The sequence below is a fragment of the Suncus etruscus genome, chromosome 2 (genome assembly GCF_024139225.1).
Source record: "Suncus etruscus isolate mSunEtr1 chromosome 2, mSunEtr1.pri.cur, whole genome shotgun sequence".
NCBI lineage: Eukaryota > Metazoa > Chordata > Mammalia > Eulipotyphla > Soricidae > Suncus > Suncus etruscus.
Window position 1 is genome coordinate 128,665,136 of NC_064849.1, and position 25,902 is coordinate 128,691,037.

Here is a 25,902-nt window from a genome sequence, read left to right on the forward strand (position 1 = left end):
TATGAATGAGTATTTTCTGTCATCTTATCCTTCGTTACACTACATCTTGACTGAATTGAATGAGAAAAATACTATTTTATTTAAATTTATCTGGGAAATAGAAAGCATCCATCAGAAAAATCATGTCTGGCCAAGGTAATCCTTTGATTTCTGCTGCTTTCGGTATTGTCCCAGCAAGACTCTGTTGCTTTTGAAGGTTTGATTGTATCACCCCCAGAAGAGGCTAATGGGGGGGCTTACCAGTACCTCACCACCACTCCCCTGCCCTGCATATTAAGCTGGTAATTATGGTAGACACTACAATTGTCCCCAGCTTCCTCGAAGTGATGTCATTGCATGTCAAACAGGGGATTAGCTTGGTGAGAGAAGTCCTACTGACATTTTCATTAAGAAGAATTTGGTTTTATTTCATTGTATTAACAGGAGCCGTTGTCTTTCTTCATAGGAGAATATTTTTTAAAAGAGGGAAAAAACAGTCCTGTTGAGAACATCGATGTAGACATGTGCTGCCCGCATGAATGGAGCTGGGCGGGGGAGCGCCACTCTATCAATTAGTGAAAGGGTTTAGGACACAAAGCATGCCTGGGAAATCTGCTCCTTTCCCCAACAAAAGCAGAGTGTCATTCTTCTCCCAGCCCACAGTGGCCTCAGCACGGATGCAGAGAATGTCTCTGATAAAGGAGACCAAAGGAGGTGGCCTTGGCAAGCTGGAGAGTGAGCCCAGCCCAGCCAACTCTGAAATGTCTCCCTTTTTTTCTGTGGTGGCATTGATCAAGCATGCACTCAGTTCTCATGAAAAAGAAAAAAATTCAGATGACAGCCAGAAAAATAGGCAGCAGGTAGGATATTTGCCTTGTGCATATCCAACCTGGGTTTTATTCCCTGTTCCCAGTATGGTCCCCTAGCACTGCTAGAAATAAATCCTTAGTGCAGAGCCAGAAGTAACATCTGAGCACATCTGGATCCCTGTCAGGTGTGTCCCAAAAAGAAAAAATACATGGAACCAGAGTGATAGCACAGTGGTAGGGCATTGCACACAGTCAACCCGGGATCAACCTGGGTTTGATCCCCAGCATTCCGTATGGCCCTTGAACCTATTTTTGAGCTATTTCTGAGCACAGAAGCCTGAGCATTTGGGGGTGGAACCCAAAAACAAAAACAATACAGACAAAAAAAAAACTTTTTTGTGGAAGAAGTCACATCCAATGATGTGTTACACTACACAGAGATTATATGGGATGCTGGAGATTGAAGCTGGGTTGACCTTGTACAAAACAAAAATCCTACCCACTGTACTATTGCTCTGACCACAATGGACAAGAAACTTGATGTCAAAGATGCTCTGAACCTAATGTTGAGTCTATAGAGGTACAGAAATTTAACGAACCATTTTCAATACTTCCAAAAAATGTAAACAGGGAAAGAAGAGCATGATTGGTTTTGGGAAACAGGGCTCTGTGACCACACGTAGGGAGTGCCCTCCTCATAACTCTGCATTGGAAAAGCTGGAGTCATTTACCACCTCTGGTTTTTGCTCAGTTCTGCAAACTTGGGCAACAGAGTTGGTCAGAGACTGTTTACTTACCTGCATGCTGGAGTTGACTAGTAAGTAATTTTGCCTACCCACGTAGGGTTGTGCTTGAGGCCTATTGTTTTTTTTTTTTTTTTTAATCTCCCTTAATGATCTTTTTTAGAAGCAAGCTGGTGTTTTGAGACCATACCATTACTTCAGTAAGCAAAAGTGGCCCCCCTTTTCTGTCAGAATTTAGCAGCTATAGAAACACTGATCTTGCTCGTTTATACCCCCTTCCAGTGTGGCATGGACTTCAGAGCAAATGTGTGTTCTTGGATCATACAGAATTTGGAATTAACAATCTTTTTCAGTTTTGTCAGAACATTTGGAAGAATAAAAAAAAAGGTTCCATGGTTGTTTCTTGGGAGATTTTCAATTCCTTATAATGTTTCTCAATTCTTTATATTTGCACACAAAAAATTTCTTAACCTCCAGTTTCTAGAGAACAGAATTTTCCAAGGAAGAAGCATCATCCAGTCTTGCTGGGGGGTATGGAATGTGTGGTGGTAATTTCTCACCCAGATTGCACTGGGTCTTTCCATTTCCTTCCCCTCCCCTTCCCTTCCCTTCCCTTCCTTCCTTCCTTCCTTCCTTCCTTCCTTCCTTCCTTCCTTCCTTCCTTCCTTCCTTCCTTCCTTCCTTCCTTCCTTCCTTCCTTCCTTCCTTCCTTCCTTCCTTCCTTTCTTTCTTTCTTTCTTTCTTTCTTTCTTTCTTACTTTCTTTCTTTTCTTTCTTCCTTCTTTCATTTCTTCCTCCCTCCCTCCCTTCTTTCTTTCCTTCTTTCCTTCCTTCTTTCTTTCTTTATTTATTTTTCTTTCTTTCTTTCTCTCTTCCTTCCTTCCTTTCTTTTCTTCTTTCTTTCTTTCTTTCTTTCTTTCTTTCTTTCTTTCTTTCTTTCTTTCTTTCTTTCTTTCTTTCTTTCTTTCTTTCTTTCTTTCTTTCTTTCTTTCTTTCTTTCTTTCTTTCTTTCTTTCTTTCTTTTTTTGTTCCTCTCTCCCTCCCTTCTACTCTTCCTTCTTTTGTTTTCTTTCTGAAAAACCTTTTTTCTGAAAGGTAGCTAGTGAGCTATTCATTTTTTTTCTTCTGACTTTTTGGGTGCAATTACATAATCAGCTCTTGCTTCTAAAGATGAGGTTTTATGGTGCTTTGAGATCTCAGAACCACTCCCCAGGGTTCTTGAGCCTGGTGGTACTGAGGGTGTTCAGGATCACACTGGTGGCGTGTAGAGGAGGGCATACTTTATGGATTTATCAGCCCAATGCATGTACTTCAGCCTTTAAGCTCTCTTTTTAGTTAAGAATGGTATTTTAAAAATGAGTAAGTTTGGAGGTGTGGCACAGCTAGACTTACCCTAATGTCTTCTCAATTCTCCAAGGTTCTGTGTTTAGTCTGGGGTAGAGGGAGAAACCTGGATATGCCACATTATGTTTTAGTGTTCTAGAAGGATTGAACCTTCTTGTCCCTGGATGGACTATGAAGAATGGGGAAGCTCTGGACATTTTTGAGTCGCCACCTGTTGTGTGAAATGCTCAGCTATGTTCCTCCACTGAATAGATCTTTGTGTGTGCACTTTCTCTTCATTCCCCCAGTTTTCTATCAAACTTCTAGAATATTGCCACTATTTCCTCTGTCTCAATCCCAGCACTCTTTGAATTTGAGAAAATACAGGAAAGTTCTCTGATCATAAGTTACTTGAATACTTGACTATAAGTGATGTTTACGGGCAGCACCTTGCAGGAAATCATCAGTTGCTTTGGGAATCAGAACTTACAGTTGAGAGATACTAGGCACATTTTTCTAGGGTGACTGAGCCATCAACTGGTCACTGTCAGGTTGGGTTCCCCTCCCAGTGTCTCAGTGTGTTTGTCGAAGCACTCAACATACTGAAGCCATGGAAGCTTCTCCATATCTGTGGGTTTGGATAAGTTGTCTCTGGGATCCACCTGCCCTCCAACCCCCAGATATGCCTAAACTTGGAGGTTGATAATGGATTTGCATAAGGATAATTGTTTTCCTCTATCCTCACGCAATACCTGCCCTTAATCTATCACTTCAGTCTGTTTTACTCTCTCTTCTCAGTTATTGACCAGCCAGCCTCTTTCTCTTCTAATTCATCTATGTTCTTTGATCATTCTTCCCTAATGATAAATTACAAATAGTAATTTTGTCTACCAAACCAAAGTCAGCCAACAAGGAAAATCTTGCCCCAGGGCTCCTAAAATGAGCAAATAATACAGAAATGGCTGTGTGTGTGCATAGGGAGGAGGTGGTACGATTACAAACATGTATTTTGTTAAATACTTGCAAACTCATTTTTGAGTGTTTTGTGTTTGATTGCTTCAATGGTAGAGAGATTGAGATTTCTGTTCTTTTCAAACTGTGGAAGTGCCTTCAGGCTGTGTTTATAGTCTACATACCAGTAGGATTTGGGGGGTGTTGACATCTCTTTTTGCATCAGAATGTTCAAGGGCTGAGCTGCAGTTCAGTTCAGTCTCTACCAGCAGCTATTTTATTTTCTGGGATGGTGGACTGTTTGGTGATAATAGGAAAATCATCTTTATCCAAAATTAGGCAGCAGAGCTTGCATTGATTTAAACAGTCTACAACCAGAATATACCAGGGTGTAGGAGAAATGATCCTTTCAAGATAGCTTTTTCTAAAAGTCCCTTTTGTAAAAATAAATAAAAAGTCTCCTTTCTCAAGTAGTGTGATTGTTAAATTTGGGTTTTGCAATAATTTGGGGTTCTTCAAATGAATCACATGAAATTGTGCCACAAAATAACACAGGAATGAATTTGAGATGATTCAATGCTAAACTTTTGTCCTCTCAAGAATGCTTAAAATGAGCTAAAACCTTTATTTTGTCCACTTAGGTAGAGTAACCTTACAAATTTTAAATGTGAACAAAAATTCTGAGTTATTGGATCTATGTATATCACAAATAACTCCAGTCAACTTGCTTTTTATTTCCAAAACTTTAATCAGTATGGATAGAATTAATGCTGCAAGCTAGAGCAATGGCTCACAGGGCTGGAGTCAGACTTTTCATGCTGAAGTCCCAGGTTCCATCTTTGGTACCATGTAATCCCCTGAGCATCAGGTGCAACCCCAAAGTTAAAAAAAAAAAGTATATGGGACTAGAGAGATAGCACAGCGATGCAAACAGCCGATCCAGGACCTAAGGTGGTTGGTTCAAATTCCGGAGTCCCATGTGGTCCCCTGTGCCTGCCAGGAGCTATTTCTGAGCAGATAGCCAGGAGTAACCCCTGAGCACCGCCGGGTGTGGCCCAAAAACCAAAAAAAAGAAAAGTATAAATAAGTAGATTAAAAGTAATTACCCTGCCCCCAGTGAAGGAATAATGTGATCGAGAATTAGCTTCTAATCTTTTGGCTTTTGTTTTAGACCTGTAACAAACAACACTCTGTTGGAAAGCATGCAGTGCTAGGGATCAAACATAGGGCTTCTACATGTAAAGCATATACTCATATACTTTGTTTTGGGGTCTTTTGAATGAGGAGCCACATCTGACTGTACTTAGGACTCTGCACTCAGGGATCATTCCTGGCAGTATTTGGGAGTCCATCTGAGTTTCCAGGGGTTGAACCCAAGTTGGCCATGTGTAAGGTGAGCACCCTGCCCACTGTACTCTCTCTCTCTCTAGCCCTGTTTTAGTTTAGTAGCTGGTAATGTATATTATTGCTATGTTGGAGAGAAAGTAAAAAAAATGTGTATATTAATTTAATAAGCATAACAATTTAGTGTAAATACTAATTTAATAGACATATTAGTTTTAAAGTGAGGCATATTATTTGATCTCATATACAGTTAAGAAGGTGAATGTCGGGACTGGAGAGATATAGCATAGCAGTAGGGCATTTGCCTTGCACATGCCCTACCCAGGATGGACCTGGGTTAGAATCCCGGCATCTCATATGGTCCCCCAAGCCTGCCAGGAGCAATTTCTGAGTGCAGAGCCAGGAGTAATTTCTGAGCATGACTGGGTGTAGTCCAAAAACAAACAAAAAAAAGAATAAGTGAATATTTATCAATATTCGAACTGCATCAAAATGGATATCTGAAGAGTCTTTATTGATAGGTTATGTTGCATGAAAGGAGCAGGATAAATGAAGTATTTTTCAATTATATAGAAATTTTGTACAAAAAGAACCTGTGCATTGCATAGATGAAAGTACAGCCCAAGTTTACTATGAGCTATCTTTAAGATGATCAAGAAGTTATTTTAAATTTTAGTCTTGTCTTTTTCTGCATGGTTTACATTTTATACAGTTGACTCAGACTATTTTATAGTCAGGAAAAAGTAGAAGCTTTTTCAAAACTGGTACAACTTAGCATTGAGGACATGCATGAATCACTTGTTCCTTCTGTGTTTTTCATGGAAATAAGATTCAGTAGTAAGTTCTACATGTGGGGAAACTAGAACTCATTGGATTTGGAGATTTGAAAGCTTTTATGAATACTAACCTCTGCAACCTCAAACAAGTAGGGAGTGGACTAACCTTAGGGCATGAAAAACCAGAGATGTCAGTTTGAGTTAAGAGGGTTCAATTAGGTACATAAAATAGCCAACAGAGAAAAAATTCACAGGCCTCTTATCTCCAGCTCTGTAAACCCCTGGTTCAGGCTGTGCTCTCACTTTTAATCTATGTCAGAGCACATGGCACTGGCCCCAGTGTGCAGAAACCTTCGTTCTCCTTTTGGCTGCTCTGCTAATACTTTCTATGCTTAGCTTTGGGCAAGTTCCCAAACTTTCTCAACTCATGAGCTTTCTTTCAATGTTGGACTTTTTTTTGGTAATTTGGCCTTCTGAGGCAATTTGGAGTTGTCAGGGTGAAGTGTAGGTTTCTTGTACTGTCTAGCCAACACTAAGGCACAATGGAGCACAACCTCTGATGTCATCTGGTTCTGTCATCAAAGATTATTTTTGAATACCTCTTCCCGTTATTGTTGCTGCTGCTGCAGTGACCCAAGGTTGTGCACTTGGTTGCAGTTCTTGCATGTGTGCTTGCTGAGGGTGACAGTTTTTAGTAGAGTGTTTGTGCATATTTGGTTGTATCCACTGTGTGAATGCCCATTCTTGGCTGCAGTGCCCCCAGATTTAACACCCTCTGTTGTGGCATCTGGGAACCTAGAGCTGCTAGGATGCTTAATGGCATGTAGAGTAGGACCAGGGACCAAACTCTTGGTCTCTCCAGTCTCAAGCTGACAAGTTAATACTTGTAAGTCTCCTGGTCCTGTAATCTTTGAATAAAAATCACCATGATATGAATTTCTGGAGGACTATGGTTGAATTTAGGGAAGACTTAATTCTCTCTTAGACATCAGAAAATGGAAACAGATAGGTTGAAGCATAGAAACAAAGGTATTAGATAATTTAAACCACCTCTGTTTTGCTTTATATAAAATTTCAAGTATTTTATTCTACCATTAATTTCATCATGTCAATTGGTGGAGATGATTCAGAAGAAAGACAACAAGGGCAGCCAATTTGCTTGGTACATAGAAGTGATCAGTTCAGGGTATCTTACTGTTTATACCTAGAAATCAATTAATATCCAGAGATGTATTATACAGTCATGTTTTATAAACATTTTTTACTTTAGCCATAGCATGAAAAAATAGGGTTTGTATACATGACACAATGAAAGTAAGGTATTTCAAAGCAGTATCAGTTCTTTTGCATTATATTACTACTCATTTCTTCTAGTAGAATATACAATTCTATTAAAAAATACTGGTAGCAACTCACTTATTTGTTTTTGTGGCACATTAGAATACTGCCAGCATTCTTTTGAAGAATACTGGTATTGGAGTTTTTGAAAAGTTATACAGAATGCGTGGAGAAAAGCAATTCAAATATCCTGGGCTCTGTTAAGACATAGGCATGTCTTTGTAGCAAGGCAGGAAAGGGAAATAGATATTTTGTAGGCTAAGCTACTTGTTTGGAAACAATAGGAGAAACACGATACAGAGGAGATTGACACCAATCTCATCATTTTCAAGTTGAAAGAATGCTTTGGAAAGAGGAGAGGTGAATTGTGCTTCTGGAAGCGATCATTCACACCTCTGCTGATGAATGGATTTATCATTACACTGACAACTGGGGAAAGTACAAGAGCTCTTAGTGGGCCTGTCTCTGTGTCTTGTGGCCACTTTTTTTTTCCCTCACCTATTTGTGGGAGGGTGGGTGTTAGGGCCACACCTAGTGGTGCTCAGGGATTGCCTCTGCCTTGAAGCTTGAGTGACCATATGGTCCTAGGGTCCTAGTACTACACCCATGCTTCCTGCTTGTAAGATATCTGATCAGCTCTTTGAGCTCTCTCTCTCCCCAGCCCCTGAGAGGAGTTTAGTGACCTCTGAGGCTGAGTGAGGACTAGATCAAAGACCTAAGATGAGAGCCTTGTGCAGGATGTTTTACCTGTCTTAGGACCAGCTGGGCCTCTTGAAATCATTCATTCATTGAGCAGAGTTAAAGAGACAAACTTACCTTTGCCTGAGCCACAGGGAAATTTAGTGCTTTCACTAAAGCACCTGCTCTGTGCTCTGAAGCACAGAATTCCAAGCCAGGACATACCCAAGAATGACATTTTCCATGGAGCTGAACGAACATTGTGTAGAAGCTCATCTGTCTGGAAACTCCTTAAATGGAGAGGTTCTAAGACTGAATTTTATGTTTGGTTTGAAAGAGGATCAAGATTTTTTAAAAGAGTGAAGAAAGAAAAGCCTAAGGCATTGCTCTCATGTTACAGAGAGGCTGGAGACAGAATAAAAAAAAATCAGCTTCCTGCCAGAGCTCTGAATACCATGTGCTTGCAGCACTTCCATCATGGCATCATCCTGACCCACTTCCCCTACAGCTCAGCATCTAGGAGCATGTAGGATTCAGGCAGACTTCCTCAATGAGACACTGTCTCTCCTTGTCTCTCTTGTATCTCACGGTGGCTGTAGGGCTGGACAATGCTGCCACATGCTTCTGTAAATGCATGTTTTTTTTTTTATTGTTGTTGGAATGCAGCCCCCTGTCCTAAATCCTAAAATGCTGAGAGGGCATGAGCAAAAAGACAGGGCTAGCCTGAACCAGTGACAGTTTGCTGGTCCTTGCCACCTTGGCTACATGCTTGGAGTGACAATAATGAGGGACCTTATTCAGAGGAAGGGGTCATCACCTTTCCTGTGCCCACTATGTGGTACCCTTCTCCCTCTGCTAATTTGGCTGGAGCACAGGTCTCTTTGAAAGCCATGCAGAAGGGATCCTAAAATCCCTAGGCTGGAGTGTAGATTTAAATAGTAGAATAGAAACCCAGTGCACCCAACCCAGTGCTCTTTAGGCCCTGGGTTCAGTCCCCAGCACTGTAAAGTCTCAGAGCACATTGAGTATGTCCCCTAAATTAATATACAAAACATAATAGTTCCTCCCCAGGATGAAGATCTAAAGGATATGTTTGGTGTCTGGACCTCCCCTATAGCTTTATCTAGGACTTGGACAGCCCACTATGATAAAAGATATGAGTTATTGTCAGTCTTACCTATGCTGTGACCTGTTGTTCCCTGTCCTCATTCTTATGTTGGGGGCAAGTACAGGATTTCTGAAAAATTTCTCTCCATTCAAATTTATAATGACTTCAAGCCTCAATGGCCAGACAAGAGGAGAAGAAACTGTGTCTAGCTATTTCTAAGATGGGATATTGACGTTCAAAATTAGCTTTGAGGAGCCAAAGAGATAGTATAGTGAGAATAAGGGCTTGCCTTGAACATGGCCTATCTAGATTCAATCTCTGGCACTACAAATGGTATATGAACTACATCAAGAGTGATTGCTGAGCACAGAACCAGGAGTAAGACCTGAACACAGCTGGGTATAGCCATTCCTCAACCTCTTCCTTCTAAAAAAAAAAAAAAAAAGAGAGATGTCTTGGAAAAATATCTTCTCTAAATGGAACAAAAGAAATTCCCCAGTTTTCAATGATGAAAGCACTCAGCACAAAGTTTTCAGACAAGGAATCTAAGATGAAAGCAGAGCTGCTCTGGGTGCCATTTATGTGGGCTAAATCTATACTAAAACATTTTCAATAGTTTTTATTCTTGCTTCATTATTTGGGAGTAGGATGGAGAGTGGAATGAAGCAGAGAATTTTTGAGTGATTTTAAGACAAGTTATAATCATTCCAAATTACGTTTGACAGTTCATACCTCAGAAATAGTGTTTCTTTGTTCCTTTTTATTGGGGGGGGGGCTCTGGGAGTACTTTTTTACAATCAAGCTAAATGGGCCAAGCCATTAAGTGGTTCAGTGCTTCAGCTTGGCAAAGAGGTGTTGCTTGCCCAGCCACCAGGATCACATCTATGATTGTTTGGGACTATGTTGGATTTAGGATTAAGTTCAGGTGTTGGACATGTGCTCCAACCCTTTGAGTTGTCTTCTCAACCATAATTTTCTGGTCTTTGTGTGAAATTTATAGTGAACTTTGAGTCAAAGCCTAGTATCAATATATTAGTTTCATTTATATTGTTGAATTTCTAATATAGAATTCTTCTGTTGTGCTGTGTGTGTGCATGCTTGTGTGTGTGTGTGTGTGTGTGTGTGTGTGTGTGTGTGTGTGTTTGCAGGCACAATTGCTATCGACCCAAATATGGTTGGACTGAGGGAGGAATAATCTTTTATACATACTCTAGATAAGCCTTGCAGTTTCACCAAGGTTCCCAGAAAAGAAAAGAAACTGAACTGGGAATTTAGTAACAAAAGAATCCATGCCTTTTGTTGCAGATGCTAAATTAAGAGAGAATGTTTCGTGCTGTCCCAGGGCAAACAAATACATTTCCATTTTTGGGCTGTGGGGTAGCTGCACAGTGAAACCTGGTTTGGACACACTAAACAGAAGCCAGCCTTCTAAACATCAGTTCAAAGCACTTCTTGCTAGTGCTCACATGGATTATGTTATCAGACCCTCAGGTGTGGTTAGAGAAGACCTGCTGGCTTCCCATCACACCAGATGGTCCTAGCTATGGATTTTAAATCATGTATTTGTTCCTACAAAGAAAAGGTTTCCCAAGAAATTCTCAGGGGGTCTGTGGCCACGCCCAGTGACATTCAGCAGATCATGTCACGCAGTTCCATCTGTGATCCGATGATGAGGTGCTGCTGGGGATTGAACTTGGAGCCTTGCCCATACCCTGATCCCTGAGCTGTCTCCCTGGCCTCCAAGTATTTAGGGAGCATTTCCTCTCAGCCTTGAGTATCTTGTCAATTGTTTGTTTCTGAGTCTGCTTCCAGCCATTTCTATATGCTCTTCCCTATTCACTTCTTAGGGCTACTGTAACCAACTCTCCCACACTTATTGCCCCAAAGACTCATCCTCTTATACTTCCAGAGGCCACAAGTCCCCATATCAGGGTGTTACAAAGCTGGTTTCCTCTGGAAGCTCTCATCATACCTGTTCCATATCTCTCTCCCAGTCTCTGGTGCTTATGAGCAGCTCTTGACATGTCTTGGCTGGTTGACACTGCATAACCATCACTGCCTCTGTGCTATCTTCAGGATTGCCCTGATCTATCTCTGTTTTGCTTGAAGACCACCACTGGATTCACATCTGCCCTGCTCTGGAACAATTTCATGATAACTAGTGATTTCTGCAAAGACCCTGTTTCCAAGTGGGGTCATGCTCTGAGGTGTCCAGTGGACATAAATTTGGAGGGGGTGAGCATTAATTAATTCTGATATCTTCTATCTAGTTTTTGCTTTCAACTAGGCACAAAATTCAGAACCCAGCAACTACACACACGAGTTTCCTCCCTGAGAATGAAAACATCCCTTGATGGAGCAGAGACGCTGTTCTGGGTCATAAACCTGAAAAGAGCTCTCTAGAACCAAGGCCTTAAACTTGACTGCTTTGACACAGTGATGGCTATTTGGGAGTGGTTCCCACCCCCCTTTGTCACCGGAATCTAGAGTGAATGTCTTGTAGTTAAGACTGCTTGGTAGAGAACTTCTGAACACGCAATCCTGTGCTTGGTGCTTCTTTTTGGTGGGAAAGAGGGGAAGAAGCTGAGTAATGTTTCTCTGTGGGAGTCCAGGCCAGCAAGTGCAAGAAGGGGCTGGGGCCGTGGTGGTGGTGGTGGCTAGAATACACTTCTTCAAGGAAAACACACAAATCCTCTTTTTTCTTGGCCATCTGAGCACCAGAGACTGGTGCTACTGTGTCCCTGTCTATCTCTGGCACAATCTGTGAATCACTCTCTGTCTCTACAGATCACATTCTGGACAGCTGGGGTGGGAAGCCGAGGAGTAGGGGTTCTGCAGGGGACAGAGCCCCTCCTCCACTCAGTAAATTACTATGTTTTGAGGCTTCCCCATGGGTCTGTGGGAAAGGAGGACATTGGGCTCACCAGAAAATGATGATAACAACCCCATTGGGGAAAATGTGCTCCCCTGCAGGTATGAAATGATGAGCTTCCTTACGATTTCTTGCCTCAACCATTTTAATACTGTGCCACAAAGAAAATACCAATCCTCAGAGGAACACAACAGCAGAGAATGATAGCAAATCTCGAAGGATTTTCAGTATTGGCAGCAGCCCACATTCTTAAAAAAAAAAATTCTGTTTCCATTGTTGTGCACCTGTCATCACTCTGAATGAGTGCTTTCTCTCCCTTGATGGATGGTTGGTCTTAAAAGCTTGCTGTTTTTCATTAGCAAAGTGAAATGGGGAGCCACTGCGAAGGCTTTGTCATTCTGAAAGAGTATAATGTATGAATTAGTGTAATTATTCAGTGTTTGCACAATCAGCAAGATTTTGAAGGGGAATGTTTCACAACTCAGAAGTGGCCTAATTTCACCTGACAATATTCCGTTCAGATGCCTAGCATCTCCTCCAAGAAGCAATAAAGCCTTGATAAGTTTCCTTCAGGCACTAGGCATGGAGGGTGGGGAATGGAGTTGTTTTCAATCACTAGCTCATTATGATACTAACCAGTGGGCTCTGAGAGCAGAGGGCTCTTAATCTTTATTCCTGTTGTTTTTAGAAATGCCATTTATTTCTGTTGTAAAAAGCAGGCTGAATTTGTGGGGTCCATGTGAGTGCAGCCATGAATGTCCCGCCAGCTCCATCCTTTTATTCAAGTTCAGACCTAGAAATGTGAGCCAGCCTGAGGAATCCTAGCAGAGAAGCTGAGCTGGATAAGAGATAGGAGAAATCAGTGACTCATGGAGAGGAATTTTGGAAAATGTGATGCTAAACTTGAACTCTTTTCTTGAACGAGAGTCTTTCAGAAGCAGGACACTTGCTCTGATGAGTTTTTTTCAGAAACCCTGACAATATCAGTTGCAAGGCAAGAAATAGAATTTTTCACTAACTGATTTAAATCAATTTATTCAGCTCAGCATGACTCTAAACATTTGCACAGGGCTGGCTCTTACAGTCATCCGGTTCATCGAATGTGAACTAGATTGGAGTTTGTTTTTTAATTAAATAAAAATTTTTAGTCAGGCTACCTTTTTTAGGGATTTCTGTGGTAACTTGTGTTCTAGATAAGAACTTGTGATCTTTTTCACGCAAAGGGAATAGGGCTAAGTTTCCTTTCCAAGCCAGTCTGGCTAAACTCTGTTGTTGGTGAGAGCTAAAATTTAGAATTGCTCATACTTCCTGAATGCTTGCTACATCCAGGCACTGGTATAAACTTGATCCAAATTGGCAAGTATAATCCTCCCAGCCTCCCAGGAAGGTATTATTCTTCCCCATTTAACCATGAAGAAATTGGGACCCCCTGTGGTTAAGTAGCCTCACAGCTGGTTAACTGTGGAGATGGGGTTCAGACTCCAGTAATCTAGCTCCAAAGTCTCATACATAGTTCCAAAGACTTGTGTATCAGTGGGAAATAGCATTTAGTTAAACAACAAACTCCCATATACCTAGGCAGAGCTTCCTGTAGATCTAGGGCAAACGGATTTCAACTTTTTAAAAGCATTTAAATAAAAGTATTTTTGACATGCAGCATTGGCCCTTTCTGGGGCATCACAAGCCTTTAAAAAAAAAAAAAAAAAAAGCAGATCTTGTGGCCAGAGAGATAGCACGGAGGTAAGGCATTTGCCTTGCATGCAGAAGGATGATGGTTCAAAACCCGGCATCCCATATGGTCCCCCGAGCCTGCCAGGAGTGATTTCTGAGCATAGAGCCAGGAGTAACCCCTGAGCGCTGCCGGGTATGACCCAAAAACCAAAAAAAAAAAAAAAAAAAAAGTAAAACTGGCCAGGAAGGTAACTCAGGGTTTGGGGTGTGTGCCTTACAGGTACTCAAATTTCAATCTCCAGAATTGCTTAGTCCCCCAAATACCGCCAGATATAGCCCAGAAAATCCCTGAATATTGCCCTGCATCACTAAGTTGCCAAGCCTGAGTGAGCTCATTGAATCTTCTACCTAGCTACCCCAATTTACTGGACGTAGTCTCTAGACCCCCCTAAGAATCTCTTGAGATGTATTAACAAATTAAAATTAAAAATAAAACTTAGCATGGCCTAAACCATGTTCCCAAGCCACCACCATATTCTTGAACACAGATCCTTGAGCACAGATCAAGAATAAATCCTAAGCACTGCTAGTGTGACACCCACCCCCACCCCCCAAACACCTCAAATTAAAAAATTTTTTGAAAAAGCAAAGTTCAGGATGTGTCCATATGCCTTGCACTGTGAGATCCTTGGTTCAGTCCCCAGCACGAACCTACTTCTTTTTGTAATTCCCAATATAACAAGTGTACACCACCAAACCCAATACCACCATCACAATGTATTTAAAAGGACATCAAGAAATGAAAAGCCAGGTGCCAGAGCGATGGTTCAGCAGTAGGGCCATTTGCCTTGCACATGGCTGATCCAGGACAGACTTTGGTTCAATCCCCAGCATCCCATATAGTCACCCAAGCCAGAGCGATTTCTGAGTGCAAAGCCAGGAGTAACCCCTGAGTATCACCAGGTGTGGTCCAAACACTGAAAAAAAGGAAAAAAAGAAAAGCCTAGGAGCCAGGGGTGAGGGCATTTGCCTTGTAGGTGGTTAACCCCAGTTCCACCCCCAACACAATTTATAGTTTCCATAGCACTGCTATGTGATCCCTAAGTACTGCTAACATGACTCAGTCTCTCTTACAATCCACCTCCCTCCACCAAGAAAAAGCAAGAAAAGTCTACAGTCTACATTGGTGACCCATTGTTAGTTAGACGCCCCTCAATGAGCCTGTCTTGGTCACTGCATTGAAACATGGAAGAACATCAGCCTGATCCCATTCTCACTTGTGCTCTATAGTCCAACTTATCTGGGTCATTGAAGGAATCTTCTTTAGAGATGGATGCTCTTATCTTCAAAACTGACACTGGCTTCTCTATAGACCTCTCTGTTTCGATTCCCTAACACCATACATGTCATCTAGGCATAGAGCCAGGAGTATATTTTGAGAACTAGCTGGGTATGGCCCTAAAAAGGGGGGGGGAATGTTGGTCATTTTATGCATTTGTTGAAAAGGAGTGTTAGCACATTACTAAGTTCAAGGTGAGCTTCCTAAAATGGAGAATTTGATTTTTTTTATACCAATTACAGAAACTCCCCCAGGACACCCTTAGCACTGAGTCTGTTTGCTCAGTGGGGAAGCTTCTATGCTCTGGTCTTTGTTTCAGAGCATCAGAGTGGGTTGGATCAGAAAATGGGACAAGATGCCAGTGGGGTAGGAAAGGGAGCAAAAGCAAAAGTTAATTCTTGTAGCTCTACATATAATATCCCTTGAGCCAGAAGGAAGTAGGACAAATGAGATTCAAATAAGAATTCAGATTTTTTCCTCAAAGTCAACTTCTCCCTGTGTGTTTGCCTTTTCCTTCCTGAATATTGATTGTAGTCACTTGCGTACACCATAGGGAGGAGAATCCCAGCAAGATTAGTTTATTTTAGGATGTGTGTGTGTGTGTGTGCTGTGTGTGTTGTGTGTGTGTGTGTGTGTGTGGTGTGTGAAAGAGAGAGGGAGAGTTTGAGTGGGTGAATCTGCATGCAGATCCCAATGTTCAGCTGAGGGGCTAGACCTGTGCCATTTTCTGCTCTGTGTGTTTGTGTATACACCCAGACTTCAACTGATTCATAAAATTGATACTGATGTTTATTCCCACTAGGTCTTACTTTAAAAATGACTATGTTTAAAATGTTCTATGTTGTAGTTGAGGAGATAATTATGTCTTTCATGCACTAGACCCCAGCTCAATCCCTAGTACCCACCATAGACCCTGAGTATACCAGTGTAACCCTGGAGGTAATGCAGCCACCACAAGGCCTGAACAGTATTGCCTTTCTCAATCCCTTACACTAAGGTTAGCTGAGAATAACTGGAAGTTGCCCTTATGCCCTCAGAGCCTGGTTTGGGAAGGCCCCTTAAAAAAAAAAAGAAAGAAAAGTGAATGCTTTGAATTTATGTGTACAGGCATAAGCATGATAAAACATTAATGTTGAGTCAATTTAATTAAAAATCTTTCATATGTTAATGTCTGTTATTTTTGTTCCAGATACTGATTCAGTATTTTTTTTTTTTGTGGTTTTTGGGTCACACCCGGCAGTGCTCATGGGTTATTCTCTGGCTCCAGACTCAGAAATTGCTCCTGGCAGGCACGGGGGCCCATATGGGAACGCCGGATTCGAACCGATGACCTCCTGCATGAAAGGCAAACGCCTTACCTCCATGCTATCTCTCCGGCCCCGGATTCAGTATTTATTTAATGTTTTATACCAATATTTCTTAGTTTGTACTTTATGCAAATTGATGCACTTTTTATTCTCACAATCTCAAGTTTTCTTTGTGAATGACCTGGCATTTTATTCTAAGTATCATTAACCAGCCACAAGCAAAGTGGGACCCAAACAGTCTGGAACAACCTGTTCTGCTAATTTACCAGAGAGAAGTAGATTAAGCCCAGAGAAAAACTGGATACAGGACTTATTTTTTTTTCCTTTCAGTCTTCTATGTGGTGTTAACCAAATGGCCACACTTTGTACAGTACCCTAAAAGCTGTGGTCGTTTTCCTGGTAAGCTGCAGAGTGGGCACAATGAATGATGTGGGCGTCGGTTAAGCATTGTTTGCAATGCTTTTTGGATTAATGTGGGGAAGTCCCAGAAGTAAGTGAACAAAAACAAGACAATAAAACCATTTCAAAGTATGCCCTTAACTCTAGGGGGAATAAAAAAGTATGTGTAGGGGCCCAAGACATAGTACAGAGGGGGAGTACTTGCCTTGCACAATGGCTGACCTGGGTTTGATTCTTGGCATCCCATCCGGTACCCCCTAAATCCTACCAAGAGTGATTCTTGAGTGCAAAGCCAGGAGTAAGCCCCTAGGTGAGCCCCCCCAAAAAGCAAAGAAATGTATGTGTGAAAACAAAGAGTGATAGAATGGAATGGAAGAAAAGCAATCTTGATTGTTTCTGATTTAAGGTGACTATAGGTGAACTTTAGCTGTTCAAGTGAGGACATCTGAAGCTGTCCATGGTAGTGGTGGGAGTGAGTCAGTGAATGTATTTCCATTATTTGTCAAAAGGTTTAGAAAATCATCCTAGAGTCAGGGAAGGACAACAGCCCTTACCTGTAGGTGGCATCCCAGTTAGCCACGTGGATTGGTCATAAACCCGAGCTCCTGGTTCCATTTTTCCTGTGGGTTTTCAAAACCTTTTTTTTTTTTTTTTTTTTGCTGGTTTTTTGGGTCACACCCGGCAGTGCTCAGGGGTTTTTCCTGGCTCCGTGCCTCAGAAATCGCTCCTGGCAGGCACGGGGGACCATATGGGGACGCCGGGATTCGAACCGATGACCTTCTGCATGAAAGGTAAACACCTTACCTCCATGCTATCTCTCCGGCCCCTCCTTTCAAAACCTTTTGAGATAGAAAATGTACACAGTGTCAAAATGGAACATGTTCCTATTATTTTGTACATATCATTTTATTCTGCTTTTATTTGATAGAACCCACAACCCAACTGTTGTATGGTATATAATGCCAAAATTTAATTCAGAGCTTCATATTCTCTCATATCCATCCTCTGAGCAATTCTCCCCCAGCCTCCCATGGCGCTTTCATCAAAACTAGAAATATGTATTTGTAAATGCTTAGTACAATAAACTGCAGATTCTACCTGTATGTTCTCAGTTTACCATTTATGTCCTGGCTCAAAGAGTACAGTGTCAGGACCCCTCAGTGGCCATCGAAAGCAGGTTCTTTTTGAAAATACAAATCATAGCAGTGTTCGAGCCAAATGCATACATACATAATTTATACTGGCTGTTGACATTTTATTCTACTTTAAAAACCAGGCCCTTTTCCCCTCCAAGAGTGAATGATTCCAATGAAGTAATCGCTTCTCACTCTCCTTAAAAATAGGAATTTCTTTTTTTTCTACAAGCCCTACAGCTTGAACCAGGTTCTCTCCCTTTCTTAACTCAGGCCATTTCTGTTGACCAACAAGCAGCTTTATGAAAGAAGAAACAAATTCCAGAACAGAAGAAAGCCTTTAGAAAAGTCCGTAATATTTTGTTGTTATTTCTTATAAATAAACCAGGCTTAAGAAAAATAGATCTGGGGTTTAAAAAAAAAAAGAAAGAAAAATAGATCTTTGCTTCCAAAACTGCCATTTTGATGGAGAACATCATACTCCATCATACTTGGAAAGCTGTGGGGTTGCTTCACAGACCTTGGGCTGAGAGGGGAGGTAGGGCGCTGGCTGTTACAGGAAGCAGATATCTGGTTCCATATAGCACCCCCCTCACAATGAAGCCAAGCTGCTTGCATTAGAGAAGAAAGCCTGTCTAGGGTCCCAGGAGTGTGCATAAGAAAACAAGATTTTGTCGGAAAATTGCACTGTGGCTGTGTCTGGTGTCTGGCCTCTATGAATTCTGACCAGACGATAGACAAGTATTGCTGAGTTAACCTTGGATATTCCCTCAGATACATGTTTGCTGACACATTTATGCACAGATTTGTTTTCTTTCCTTCCCATTCATATACATGAGACCACAGATTGGCTTTGCTTTGTAACATGGCAACTGGCAGCTTACTTCAGCATCGATTTTTGCATGGAAGTGTAGATTAGGGAGTTTGGATGGCATCTTTGTAGAAACACAGGGGGCCCCATGCACACCACAAATATGTGGGGACCTACCACAGTGTACTTGGACAAGAATTTCTCATTAAGTTTAATCACATAAAGGGGATGTGGGTTTTGTATTGGCTAAACTCAGGAAACATTTGTGAGAAGCAATAGTGGTTTCCATTTCTGTGGGTTGCCATCTTTTAAGATAATTTTACTCAAAAGTGAAGCAAGAACAAATAGAATTGAGGCTTAGAATCAGTGTGTATGATGATTCATGGAGTATAAAGAATTGAAACTCAGTCCTGGTGGAACCCACACCAGTGCCCACCGTCTCCTCCAGCCCTTCGTGAAGTGAGGGTGGTAAGATAGCCTGGTGTTCTGGAGTATAGACTCTGGAAATGTGAAGATCTTTCTACTTCTCTGTCTTTATTTTCTGAGTTCCAGTCCTGTGTGTGGTCAGTCAAGGAGAGAGCTAGCATCCCTTTCTGTTTGTTAGAGACCACAGGGGACCTTAGATCACAGAAGAGGATAGAAAGGACATCTCTTTGCTTGTGGGACTATGCAGGCAATGTTCTTTCAGTAGGCTCCTTAGCAAAGCTGGTGCTTTTTATTTTATTTTATTTTATTTTATTTTTAATGTTGTTGGTGCCAGAAAGATAGTACAGGGGTTAAGGCATTTGCCTTGCATGCAGCTAAGACCAAGTTTGATCCCTGGGGACAGCCATGATTCTCCAAGTACCTCAAGAACCAAAATTCAGTACAGAACTGAGCTTCGATCTCCAGTACCACTAAGGTTTTGTCCCCAAAACAAACAAACAAAAAATACAATAAACTAATACACTTAAAAATGTCTTACCACTTAAACTTAAACTAATACACTTAAAAAGATGTTAAGCTCAGCAGCAGAGTACAGGCTTTGAATATTTGAGTTCCTAGGTTCAATACCACACATACAAATAAAAAGCAAAAAGCAAATTTTAAATATATTTTTTAGGTTGACAATATGACTTTTTTTTTTTTTTGGTTTTTGGGTCACACCCGGCAGCGCTCAGGGGTTACTCCTGGCTCTACACTCAGAAATCGCCCATGGCAGGCACGGGGAACCATATGGTATGGTATACCAGGATTCGAACCACCTCCTTCCACATTGTAGGCAGACGCCTTACCTCCAGGCTATTTCTCCAGCCCGACAATATGACTCCTAAAGAACAATTTCCTGAATAGCATGGTGGGGCTCCCCAGCAGACTTAGGGGCCCAGGGCTGGTCTGACATTGGTGAGGGCTTATATCTGGCTGCATTGGGGACTACCACAGTCATATCTGCTGGTGCTTGGGGGGGGGCCTATAATCATGGGATAACCCCTGAATCTTTGATCTATCTCTCCACCCCTGAAGAACAATTTCTTACTAAGTCTTGCAGGTAAGAGCTATTGTTAAAAACAGGTCTTGGAGAGGATTTAGGATCAAAAAAGGGACTGGGGCAGCACAGAGGGTGGGCATTTGCCTTGCATACAGCTAACCCTCATTCTAGCCCCTGCATCCCATATGGTCCCTCAAGCCTGCCAGAAGTAATTTTTGATCCCAGAGTAACCCCTGAATGCTGCTGGATGTGGTCCCTAAACACACACACACACACACACACACACACACACACACAGAAAAGGAGGAAAAAGGGATAGTAAAAAGCATCTATCTAAAAAAATAGCATGCAGCTGCTATTCAAACCACAACCCTGGTTAGAATTAAGAATCACATATGATCTCCCAAGTACCACCAGGATGATTCCTGAGTACGAGCCAGGAGTGACCCCAGGTGTGCACACCCAAAAAAGATATATAAGGGCCTAGGGGTATGCCTCATTGGTAAGAATATACCTTGCATGCCTGAGACCTGGTTCAATCCCAGATACCATAATCCATCAATAAATAAGCAGCTCTTCATGAATAAATCTTGCAGATCTTTTATGTATTGAACAAAAGCCAAAATCAGAGAGTATTGGCATGGCATTGTTGCACATGTTTCTGTTCTGGCACTTGATTTTGTTCTTTGCCCCATAATCCTAACTCTCTCTCTCTCTCTCTCTCTCTCTCTCTCTCTCTCTCTCTCTCTCTCTCTCTCCCCATGCTCACTCATTCTTGCTTCCTCTCTCTCGTATATGCCCACATGTCCACAATATAGGATGATTCTAGAATCATTTTATAAGAAGTGTGTTTCCGAGTGAAGGGATAGAGCAGAGGCCCACAAATTCAAGTGTCTGGCTTGGTGCCACACAGAAGCCTGGTGACTCTCCTCTGGGTATGTGTTAGACTGACTTAATTTTGGGCCAATTGACTGTTTGGTTCCTTTCCAGATTGCTATTAGCAGCTTTTTTTTTTTTTCTATTTGTAAGCAGACACAGAGGTAATGTCTACACAACATGAAGGGAGGTTTGACAACTCCTAAGTTAATTTGGCTGTTACAGATGGCTACTGGTGGGCAAGTGTCCGAGGAAAGTGTTGGATGAGCCAGGCTCCTGCTTTCAGCTGCACCCAGCATCCGGCCCTACTGAACTGGGAAACTTGGCCAAAAAAGACTTTCTTGAACACCCTCACATGGGACCCCTGGCAGATGGAGGAGTGCTTGTAAAAAGAGGCCTCTGGGCCCAACTATTGGCTCACTTTCTGTGATTTGTCCTCGGGCATATGGAAACTGCTTCCTGTGTCTTCCAGATCCTTCCTGGGAGTCTCTGTACTCCAGGTTCTCTGGCCTCAGGGATTTCTGGTAGTTCCTGAGCTTTCCCATTTCCATCCATAGGTGCTTACCAAGTGCTCTCACAGTTCCTGTGCAATTCAAAAATAGCCTGAGAGCTTTCACAGTCTCAATCTTCTGCTTTGAAGCCATTGCCCTGACAAACCCAGGCACACTTCAAAGCTTTGTATATTAGCAGGGGAATCTGGAATCTACGTTGTTCTAGACTTCTGACTAGGCCTTCTCTTCAGGACCATAACCATGGATGGCTATACATTGGGGAACTGGGAGAGAATCCATATCTTTGTGGGCTATGGACCATCAATAGTTTAGCCCTCAATTGTACTTGATATACCCCCAAATGTTATTTTCTCTAAATGGTTTTTCAACAAAGTCTGGCTCCATTGATAAGATTGTTAGACACCTCTAACATGGCAGCCTCGCTTCCCCAAAGTATAGTTAATGAGGCATTTGTAAAAGGGCTGATAACATAGATTATAGCTTGGATTTTTGTCCTGAGGGCACTAGGGATCTATGGATTTTTGTTTTGTTTTGTCTTGTTTGTTTGGGGGCCACACCAGGCAGTAGTCAGGACTTATTCCTGGCTCTGTGCTCAAGAAACCACTCAAGGAACCATATGGGGTGCCATGGATTGAGCATAGTTGTCTCTGTGCAAAGCAAGTGCCTTATCCACTGTATTATCTCTTCAGCCCCTAACTACGAATGGCTCTTGAGTTATACTCTGGCTTCACAAAGGTGGTGACTAAGAATATGACTTAATGGATGTTTGTTGGTTTGAAATCAGAATTGGTGATTTTGTGTATTGCTGACATTATAAGTTTCAGGAAGTTATGATAACAATGAAAATATCTTGTGGTTAAATTCTGATTTCTCTAAAAAGGACAGTGTGTTAGGTCTCCTGAGGATGGGGTTATTCTGGCACACACAAGATTATGGTCACAAAGCCCAGGATTGTAGAAATCAGTGATATACTCTGGTGGCTATTCTTGAAACTTCTTTATTCTTTCATTGTTTTCTGCTCACTCTTCATCAAGGCATTCCTTAGAGCCAGAAGGTGGGTAAAGGATTTTCCTCCTACATACACATCTAGCTTTTTAGACTCCCCTCTCTGAGTCTTATTTCCTCTGTTTGAGAAATGCCGAACCTTCTCAGGAAATGCCTAAACCTGGTATTTGCAGACTTGGCCATAACCTCAATCTTTCCCTGCCTCTCTTGAATTTCTCTCTCTTTTTTTTTTTTTTTTTTTGTGGTTTTTGGGTCACACCCGGCAGTGCTCAGGGGTTATTCCTGGCTCCATGCTCAGAAATTGCTCCTGGTAGGCACAGGGGACCATATGGGACGCTGGGATTCGAACCGATGACCTTCTGCATGAAAGGCAAACGCCTTACCTCCATGCTATCTCTCCAGCCCCCGAATTTCTCTCTTAAGACCTGTTTTGAGCATTCAACTTAGAAGACAGAATAGAAACGGGTATTTCTTTATGTACTTTTGTATAGATAACAATAGGGCAACTAGACAAAAGAGGCAATAATAGGGGAAAGTATGGTATTTTAAATTTTATGTGAGGGGCAGAAACTACATATGGCCCCCTAGACATGGCCAGAGGTCATCCGGAAGCACTGTTAGGGTGGCCCAGATCACACTCTTTCACCACCACCTGCCCCCCAAAACCTTCATGAAAATCAAGTAAATCCAGGTAACCCAGTCATGGGTTATTCTCAGCCAGATCATAAAAGTCATATATGCCAACAGAGAAGTCAAAGAGCAAACAGGGCAGAGATGCCAAGGCATGATCCAAAGGTATCCATTTCTGATCCTGAAGAGTGAGGTTCAATCTCAGGGCAGTGACTGTTCTCACTTGTACAACACTTTCCAATACGGTTGTCAAGGATTACTTTTAAATCTTGGACCAACGCTGGAGATATGAATTGTTATTGTTTCCATTTTGTATGCCAGGAAACCCATTTCTGGTAAGATTTAGAATTGGACATGGTGATTTGGGTTCCAATATCTGGTGCTTTGCAGTTCTGTGTTTAATAGAGGAAACTGTTTCTACATAATAACACAGTAGCATGGAGTGAGATTGAAGTCCTCAAGTTACCTTGGAGTGGTAGAATAGGGAAGTTTGAGTCCAATCAATACAAACTCCATCTCTTCCTGTCTCCCATATTTAGATAAGGAAACTCTGCCCCCAATATATAGATGGAGAAACTGAGGACCAGGGAGACCTTGTGAGTTAGAGCTGGCACATCCTAAACCAGTGCATTGGCTTTTTCCTGTTCTCATTGGTACAGATTTATTATGTGGGGCAGTGGGACAGAAACTCCCCACATTTGCTCTTCTGGAGACCCAGTGCCCAAAAGGTGTTCGGAAAATGTGCATGATTATGGAGTATGAATAATGACTCGCTTTCTGTATACTCATGCAGCAGCCGTCTCTTTCTGTCTTGACCTAGTTTCCCCACCCAAATATATGATTTTTCAATTTGGTTGGAGAGAGGAATGTTTATAAAAGTCACGAGACAGTCAGCTGAGAGGACCTGCATGTGTAAAAGCTGCCCCCCATGATAATTGTGGAGCCTGTGGAACTGTGGGTTAATCAAAGGCCTTTGTTAGTGGTGTTTTCTACACGAATCTCCAATTTATGATTTATCTAGCTTCTTTTATGAACTTATTTGAAATGCAAATAGCAGCACAACAGAGGTCAACAGCTGCAGCTGTGAGGTCTCAGACAATCAGAGCTGAGGGACAAGATAGAGTTGGACTACTGGGGAAGGGGGTGGGGAGAAAGATTCCCCAGGGAGGAGGCTTTTGATTACAATGAGTACAGGTGCCAGAACCAAGAGAGCAGCAGAACTTAAAAGGAATGATTGATCTGTTTTGGACAGTGGTAAAAATAACCAGAAAGTGGTATCTACATGATAAGGTTCAAAGCCACCACTGATAGACTGTGCCAGAGAAGCATATCCCAGCCTTTCCAGAAATTGCTTCTATCTGTGGGAAATGACAGTGGCAAAGGACACATCTGTACAAAGCACTTTTAACAGTGCTCTACCACAGACAGCAGGCACTAAGTGCTAACTCTTGACTTTTTTTAATGCTTTCTATTATAGTCAAATGTATTAATTAGGAGAGGGTATCATGCAATTCTTCAGTGAAACTGAATGTCCTAATTGTCATTCAATTCTCTTAGCAAACTGGTAGTTGGAGAGCAAGGAAAAGTGTTTTGTATTAAATTTCCTTCAAGTCAGACTTTCTGCAAGAAGGTCTCCAAGGGAAATGGTATGTGGCTAAAAGAGAGGCATTTTAAATGGTCTTTTAATTATGTGATTTTTAGATGACAAATTGAGCAGGTCACCTGTGTGATGGGTAAGAATCAGTTCCTAAAAAGAACTTGATATGTTTCTATTCTGGATCCTTCAATAGTAAAGCAGTACTTACTAAGGAGGAAGTACTAATGGTGGAAGAGATGGAACTTGAGATTATCGGGGCATTTTTGAAGGTGTGTGTGAGAAAGAGACTAGGTCCAAGTCATATAAATGTGATCACTGGATTTGCAAAGTTTCTTTGTTACAAGAAGTTAGGCATTTGGCAGTATGTCCAATTTTAATTATTATAATAATTTTAGTTATACCCATGTATTAAGCACCCAAATACCAGGCTCTTTATGAATAAGAGCTCATTCATTCCTCACTGCAGCCTCTGAGCTGTGGGTCCTGGTGTTTTCATTTTTATACCAATGAGGTCGTTGAGAGAGAGAGAGAGAGAGAGAGAGAGAGAGAGAGAGAGAGAAGAGAGAGAAAGAGAGAGAGAGGAGAGAGGAGAAAGAGAGAGAGAGGAGAGAGAGAGAAGAGAGAGAGAGAGAGAGAGATGGAATGACTTGCCTAAGGTCATAGCAACTAAAGAACAGCAATAACTCTGAATTCAGGTCTGTCTGTATCCATGGTAGCTGTCTCTAGGAGAGACAGAGCCTTATATCAAGAAGACCAAAAATAAGTATCTGTCTTTGATCCAACACTATAAGAAGATGGTACCTCCTTGAAAGATGATGCTAAGGAATTAACCCAAACAATGAATTGCCATTTCACTGTGCCTATGTTTGGACTTATTTCTTAGGGATCCTTAAAAAAAGCAACAATTTTCTGTGCCTAGTGTCTGTAAGCTTCTGAAAAAGCATAGGCTATATTAACATGATAATACAATGGGCTGCGTCACTAGCCAACTACATGTGGGCTGGCAAGTAATTAATAATAGGCCTCCTAGTTTGATTGTCATTGAAAAAAAATTGATCTAGGTGGACATATTTTGTTTGTTGTTGATAAACACCATTATATCAGTGATTTTGTTTTTGCCCTGAAGGAAGAAGTGCTTTCTAGCCTAATGGTTATTAACAGTTGGCATTGATGGATTTTAGAGGGAGCCCTCTAGGCACTGAATGATGGAAATAAAATAAGGAACGTTTGTAA

General features: G+C 41.7%; 1 protein-coding gene across 1 annotated transcript in view; it reads left to right on the plus strand.

Annotated features, from left to right (window-relative positions):
* MAP1B (microtubule associated protein 1B) overlaps window positions 1-25,902 on the plus strand; it is a 106,741-nt gene that overhangs the window by 36,091 nt on the left and 44,748 nt on the right.